Below are 7092 nucleotides of genomic sequence, written 5' to 3' on the forward strand. Positions count from 1 at the left end.
TGCTCAGTACAATGTTTTCACTGAGGAAATGTACAATTCTGCTGTTAGTGATAATGCAGAGGATTTTCCCAAGGTTGCTGTTGGCCGCATATGCTTCGGTAGTTATTTGTGTCAAATTTTTCACCACTTTTGTGGAAAAGGATGATGTTAGAGTTGAAGTACTGCCAATAGGAATTTGTGGTCTGTATATTTTAGCATGTATTTGAGAATCAAACACCACAGGCCTTTTTGAGTTTGAGAGTTTGTATTTTGTCCTCTAGTTCATTCAATGTAATTGGAGAATCTGGTTGGTTCTGGTAGTCAACCTGATCCAAGATAGCGTAGCAGTAAGTCGTCCCGTCGTATCGTCTCTCTGTAAATATCTGTAAATATCGTCTTTTTTCGTTTTAGATATTTTTCTTCGCATATCTTTAAACATTTAGCTAAACCTGCTAAATACACTCAAGAACCTCAGAAGCAACAGCTAACTAGCTACAAGCTATTTAGTCATTGTTAGTTTTTTTTTAACCTGGATAACACTCGCCAGTCCAGTCCCCCTGCCTCATCCACCGCTGCCCCTGGACTCTGATCACTTGGCTACATAGCTGATGCACGCTGGACTGTCCATTAATCACGGTACTCCATTCTGCTTGTTTGTTTTATCTGTCGGCCCGTTGCTAGTCAATGCCATTTACCTGCTGTTGTTATGCTAGCTGATTAGCTGTTGTCTCACCCACTGTTTTAGCTAGCTTTCCCAATTCAACACCTGTGATTACTGTATGCCTCGCTCTATGTCTCTCTCAAATGTCAATATGCCTTGTATACTGTTGCTCAGGTTAGTTATCATTGTTTTACTTCACAATGGAGCCCCTTATCCCACTCCTCATACCCCTGATACCTCCTTTGTCCCACTTCCCACATATGCGGTGACCTCACCCATTACAACCAGCATGTCCAGAGATAAAACCTCTCTCATCATCACCCAGTGCCTGGGCTTACCTCCGCTCGTACCTGCACCCCACCATACCCCTGTCTGCGCATTATGCCCCGAATATATTCTACCATGCCCAGAAACCTGCTCCTCTTATTCTCTGTCCCCAACGCTCTAGGCGACCAGTTTTGATAGTCTTTAGCCGCACCCTCATTCTACTCCTTCTCTGTTCCGCGGGTGATGTGGAGGTAAACCCAGGCCCTGCATGTCCCCAGGCACCCTCATTTGTTGACTTCTGTGATTGAAAAGCCTTGGTTTCATGCATGTCAACATCAGAAGCCTCCTCCTAAGTTTGTTTTACTCACTGCTTTAGCACACTCTGCTAACCCTGATGTCCTTGCCGTGTCTGAATCCTGGCTCAGGAAGGCCACCAAAAATTCAGAGATTTCCATACCCAACTATAACATCTTCCGTCAAGATAGAACTGCCAAAGGGGAGGAGTTGCAGTCTACTGCAGAGATAGCCTGCAAAGTAATGTCATACTTTCCAGGTCCATACCCAAACAGTTCGAACTACTAATTCTGAAAATTACTCTCTCCAGAAATAAGTCTCTCACTGTTGCCGCCTGCTACCGACCCCCTCAGCTCCCAGCTGTGCCCTGGACACCATTTGTGAATTGATTGCCCCCATCTAGCTTCAGAGTTTGTTCTGTTAGGTGACCTAAACTGGGATATGCTTAACACCCCGGCAGTCCTACAATCTAAGCTAGATGCCCTCAATCTCACACAAATCATCAAGGAACCCACCAGGTACAACCCTAACTCTGTAAGCAAGGGCACCCTCATAGACGTCATCCTGACCAACTGGCCCTCCAAATACACCTCCGCTGTCTTCAACCAGGATCTCAGCGACCACTGCCTCATTGCCTGTATCCGCTACGGTGCCGCAGTCAAGCGACCACCCCTCATCACTGTCAAACGCTCCCTAAAACACTTCTGTGAGCAGGCCTTTCTAATCGACCTGGCCCGGGTATCCTGGAAGGACATTGACCTCATCCCATCAGTTGAGGATGCCTGGTCATTCTTTAAGAGTAACTTCCTCACCATTTTAGATAAGCATGCTCCGTTCAAAAAATGCAGAACTAAGAACAGATACAGCCCTTGGTTCACCCCAGACCTGACTGCCTCGACCAGCACAAAAACATCCTGTGGCGGACTGCAATAGCATCGAACAGTCCCCGAGATATGCAACTGTTCAGGGAAGTCAGGAACCAATACACGCAGTCAGTCAGGAAAGCTAAGGCCAGCTTCTTCAGGCAGAAGTTTGCATCCTGTAGCTCCAACTCCAAAAAGTTCTGGGACACTGTGAAGTCCATGGAGAACAAGAGCACCTCCTCCCAGCTGCCCACTGCACTGAGGCTAGGGAACACGGTCACCACCGACAAATCCAAGATTATCGAAAACTTCAACAAGCATTTCTCAATGGCTGGCCATGCCTTCCGCCTGGCTACTCCTACCTCGGCCAACAGCTCCGGCCCCCTGCAGCTCCTCGCCCAAGCCTCTCCAGGTTCTCCTTTACCCAAATCCAGATAACAGATGTTCTGAAAGAGCTGCAAAACCTGGACCCGTATAAATCAGCTGGGCTTGACAATCTGGACCCTCTATTTCTGAAACTATCCGCCGCCATTGTCGCAACCCCTATTACCAGATTGTTCAACCTCTCTTTCATATCGCCTGAGATCCCCAAGGATTGGAAAGCTGCTGCAGTCATCCCCCTCTTCAAAGGGGAGACACCCTGGACCCAAACTGTTACAGACCTATATCCATTCTGCCCTGCCTATCTAAGGTCTTCGAAAGCCAAGTCAACAAACAGGTCACTGACCATCTCGAATCCCACCGTACCTTCTCCGCTATGCAATCTGGTTTCGAGCCGGTCACGGGTGCCGGTGGTCACAGCCACACTCAAGGTACTAAACGACATCATAACCGCCATCGATAAAAGACAGTACTGTGCAGCCGTCTTCATCGACCTTGCCAAGGCTTTCGACTCTGTCAATCACCAGATTCTTATCGGCAGACTCAGTAGCCTCGGTTTTTCGGATGACTGCCTTGCCTGGTTCACCAATTACTTTGCAGACAGAGTTCAGTGTGTCAAATCGGAGGGCATGCTGTCCGGTCCTCTGGCAGTCTCTATGGGGGTGCCACAGGGTTCAATTCTCGGGCCGACTCTTTTTCTGTATATATCAATGATGTTGGTCTTGCTGCGGGCGATTCCTGATCCACCTCTACGCAGACGACACCATTCTATATACTTTCGGCCCGTCATTGGACACTGTGCTATCTAACCTCCAAACGAGCTTCAATGCCATACAACACTCCTTCCGTGGCCTCCAACTGCTCTTAAACACTAGTAAAACCAAATGCATGCTTTTCAACCGATCGCTGCCTGCACCCGCATGCCCGACTAGCATCACCACACTGGATGGTTGTAACCTTGAATATGTGGACACCTATAAGTACCTAGGTGTCTGGCTAGACTGCAAACTCTCCTTCCAGACCCATATCAAACATCTCCAATCGAAAATCAAATCAGGAGTCGGCTTTCTATTCCGCAACAAAGCCTCCTTCACTCACGCTGCCAAGCTTACCCTAGTAAAACTGACTATCCTACCGATCCTTGACTTCGGCGATGTCATCTACAAAATCGCTTCAACACTCTACTCAGCAAACTGGATGCAGTTTATCACAGTGCCATCCGTTTTGTCACTAAAGCACCTTATACTACCCACCACTGCGACTTGTATGCTCTAGTCGGCTGGCCCTCGCTACATATTCGTCGCCAGACCCACTGGCTCCAGGTCATCTACAAGGCCATGCTAGGTAAAGCTCCGCCTTATCTCAGTTCACTGGTCACGATGGCAACACCCATCCGTAGCACGGGCTCCAGCAGGTGTATCTCACTGATCATCCCTAAATCCAACACCTCATTCGGCCGCCTTTCGTTCCAGTACTCTGCTGCCTGTGACTGGAACGAATTGCAAAATCGCTGGTTGAGACTTTTATCTCCCTCACCAACTTCAAACATCAGCTATCTGAGCAGCTAACCGATCGCTGCAGCTGTACATAATCTATTGGTAAATAGCCCACCCATTTTCACCTACCTCATCCCCACAGTTTTTATTTATTTACTTTTCTGCTCTTTTGCACACCAATATCTCTACCTGTACATGATCATCTGATCATTTATCACTCCAGTGTTAATCTGCAATATTGTAATTATTCGCCTACCTCCTCATGCCTTTTGCACACATTGTATATAGACTCCCTTTTTCTACTGTGTTATTGACTTGTTAATTGTTTACTCCATATGTAACTCTGTGTTGTCTGTTCACACTGCTATGCTTTATCTTGGCCAGGTCGCAGTTGCAAATGAGAACTTGTTCTCAACAAGCCTACCTGGTTAAATAAAGGTGAAATAAAATAAAAATAAAAAAAAAAAATAGTGGATTCTAAAATTTGTATTTGACGAAGTAAATGTTTTTGCTGTTTGTTCATTGATTTAGGGACAAAAATATTGGAGAAGTGGTTTACCCATACATCTCGGTTTTTTTGTATAGATACGTCTTAGTGTTACTGTTTGTTTAGTGTTTCCCAGAAGTGGTTAGAGTCTATGGAGTCTTCAATTACGTTGAGCTGATTTCTGACTTGCTGTTCCTTCTTTTTCCATCGTGTATTTCTGTATTGTTTTAGTGATTCACCATAGTGAAGGCTAAGGTCTTCTGGGTCTCTATGTTTTTGGTTGAAAAGGTTTCTCAATTTCTTTCTTAAGTTTTGCGTTCTTCATCAAACCATTTGTCATTGCTGTTCATTTTCTTTGGTTTTCTGTTTGAAATTTGTTGATTTGAAAAGGAAGCTGAGAGGTCAGATATACTGTTTAGGTTTTTACTGCCAAGTTTACACCTTCATAATTATAGTGAAAGGTATTGTCCAGGAAGTTGTGTAAAAGAGATTGAATTTGTTATTGCCTAATTGTTTTTTTTTTGATAGTTTTCCACACTACTTTCCTTCCATCCATAGAATTTCTTAATATTACTCAGTGCCTTTGGCTTTGATGCCTCTTGATTGAGTACTGCTGTGTTCAAGTAGGCTGTGATTTTGCTGTGATCTGATAGGGATGTCAGTGGGCTGACTAAATGCTCTGACAGTCTGAGTTGAGGCCAGTGATAAAGTAGTGCTACTGCGAAGAGATGAGCTTTTCGGTCCCCTCGAAACCTACCATTGATTATGTACATACCCAGCGTGCGACAAAGCTGCAGGAGTTTTTGTTGGTTCTGTTGTCATAGTTGTGCCTCATATGGCATATGGGGGAGGGAATGATGTCACCTCCAGGTATGTGGTTGTCCCCCTGTGTGCTGAGGGTGTCAGGTTCTAGTCCAGTTCTGGCATTTAGTTTGCCACAGACTAGTACTTGTCCCTGGGCCTGGAAATGATTGATTTCCCCCTCCAGGATGGAGAAGCTGTCTTCACTAACTTCTTGCGTCCGAGCCATCCGGATCCGGGATCGTGAATACAGCCTCAAGCTCATTACCATAACGCAACGTTAACTATTCATGAAAATCGTAAAGGAAATGAAATACATATGCTGGCTCTCAAGCTCAGCCTTTTGTTAACAACACTGTCATCTCAGATTTTCAAAAATATGCTTCTCAACCATAGCAAAACAAGCATTTGTGTAACAGCATTTAGCGTTAGCATAGCATTTAGCGTTAGCATTCAGCAGGCAACATTTTCACAAAAACCAGAAAACCATTAAAATAAAATAATTTACCTTTGAAGAACTTCTGATGTTTTCAATGGGGAGACTCTCAGTTAGATAGCAAATGTTCAGTTTTTCCTGAAAGATTATTTGTTTAGGAGAAATCGCTCCATTTTGTGCGTCACGTTTAGCTAAGAAAAAAAAATGTATCCAGGATTGTGTAAATCTATCAGCAAGCTCATTAGCATAACACAACGTTAACTATTCATGAAAATCGCAAATGAAATCAATATGCTAGCTCTCAAGCTTAGCCTTTTGTTAAGTTAGTCCTCTAGGGGCATTATTTCATTTTTGGATAAAAAGACGTGCCCATTTTAAGCGCAATATTTTGTCACGAAAATATGCTCGACTATGCTTGAATTGATAGTTTTGGAAAGAAGACACTCTTACGTTTCCAGAACTGCAAAGATTTTCACTGTGAGTGCCTTATAACAAAAGCTTCAGGCAAAACCAAGATGTTTGAGCGACCAGGAAATGAACAGGATTTCTGAAGGTACGTTTTCCATGATCGCCTTATATGGCTGTGAATGCGACAGGAATGAACGGACACTTTCTAGCGTTTCCCCAAGGTGTATGCAGCATTGTGACGTATTTGTAGGCATATCATTGGAAGATTGACCATAAGAGACTACAATTGCCAAGTGTCCCGCACGGTGTCTGCGTGGAAATTGGTGCGCAAAAAAGTCAGCTACCAGTATTTTTCCATCCGAATCAGAGAACAAAGAAGGCTTCTAGGACTGCCATTTCAATGAAGAGATATATGACAAAACACCTTGAGGATTGATTCAAACAACGTTTTCCATGTTTCAGTCGATATTATGGAGTTAATTCGGAAAAAAGTTTGACGTGTAGGTGTCTGAATTTTTCGGTTAGTTTCGGCAGCCAAATGCATAGTAACAAAACGGAACGATGTGTCCTACACAAGAATCTTTCAGGAAAACTGGACATCTGCTATGTAACTGAGAGTCTCCTCATTGAAACATCTGAAGTTCTTCAAGGGTAAATTATTTTATTTGATCCCTTTGCTGGTTTTTGTGAATATGTTGCGTGCTAAATGCTAACGCTAAATGCTAAGCTAGCTATCACCACTCTTACACAAATTATTGATTTTCTCTGGTTCTAAAGCATATTTTGAAAATCTGAGACGACAGGATTGTTAAGAAAATGATAAGCTTGAGAGCAGGCATATTTATTTCATTTCATTTGCGATTTTTAGAAATCGCTAACGTTGCGTTATGGTAATGAGCTTGAGGCTGTAGTAACGCCTGACCGCATGCGGGATGGGGCGGACTATGAGGTTAATTAACAACACTGTCATCTCAGATTTTCAAAATATGCTTCTCAACCATAGCAAAACAAGCGTTTGT

General features: G+C 43.9%; 1 protein-coding gene across 1 annotated transcript in view; it reads right to left on the reverse strand.

Moving 5' to 3' along the window:
* The window catches only part of LOC118400839 (otogelin-like protein), a 64264-nt gene that overhangs the window by 9609 nt on the left and 47563 nt on the right, over nucleotides 1-7092 (reverse strand).

Source organism: Oncorhynchus keta, chromosome 22, assembly GCF_023373465.1.
Source record: "Oncorhynchus keta strain PuntledgeMale-10-30-2019 chromosome 22, Oket_V2, whole genome shotgun sequence".
NCBI lineage: Eukaryota > Metazoa > Chordata > Actinopteri > Salmoniformes > Salmonidae > Oncorhynchus > Oncorhynchus keta.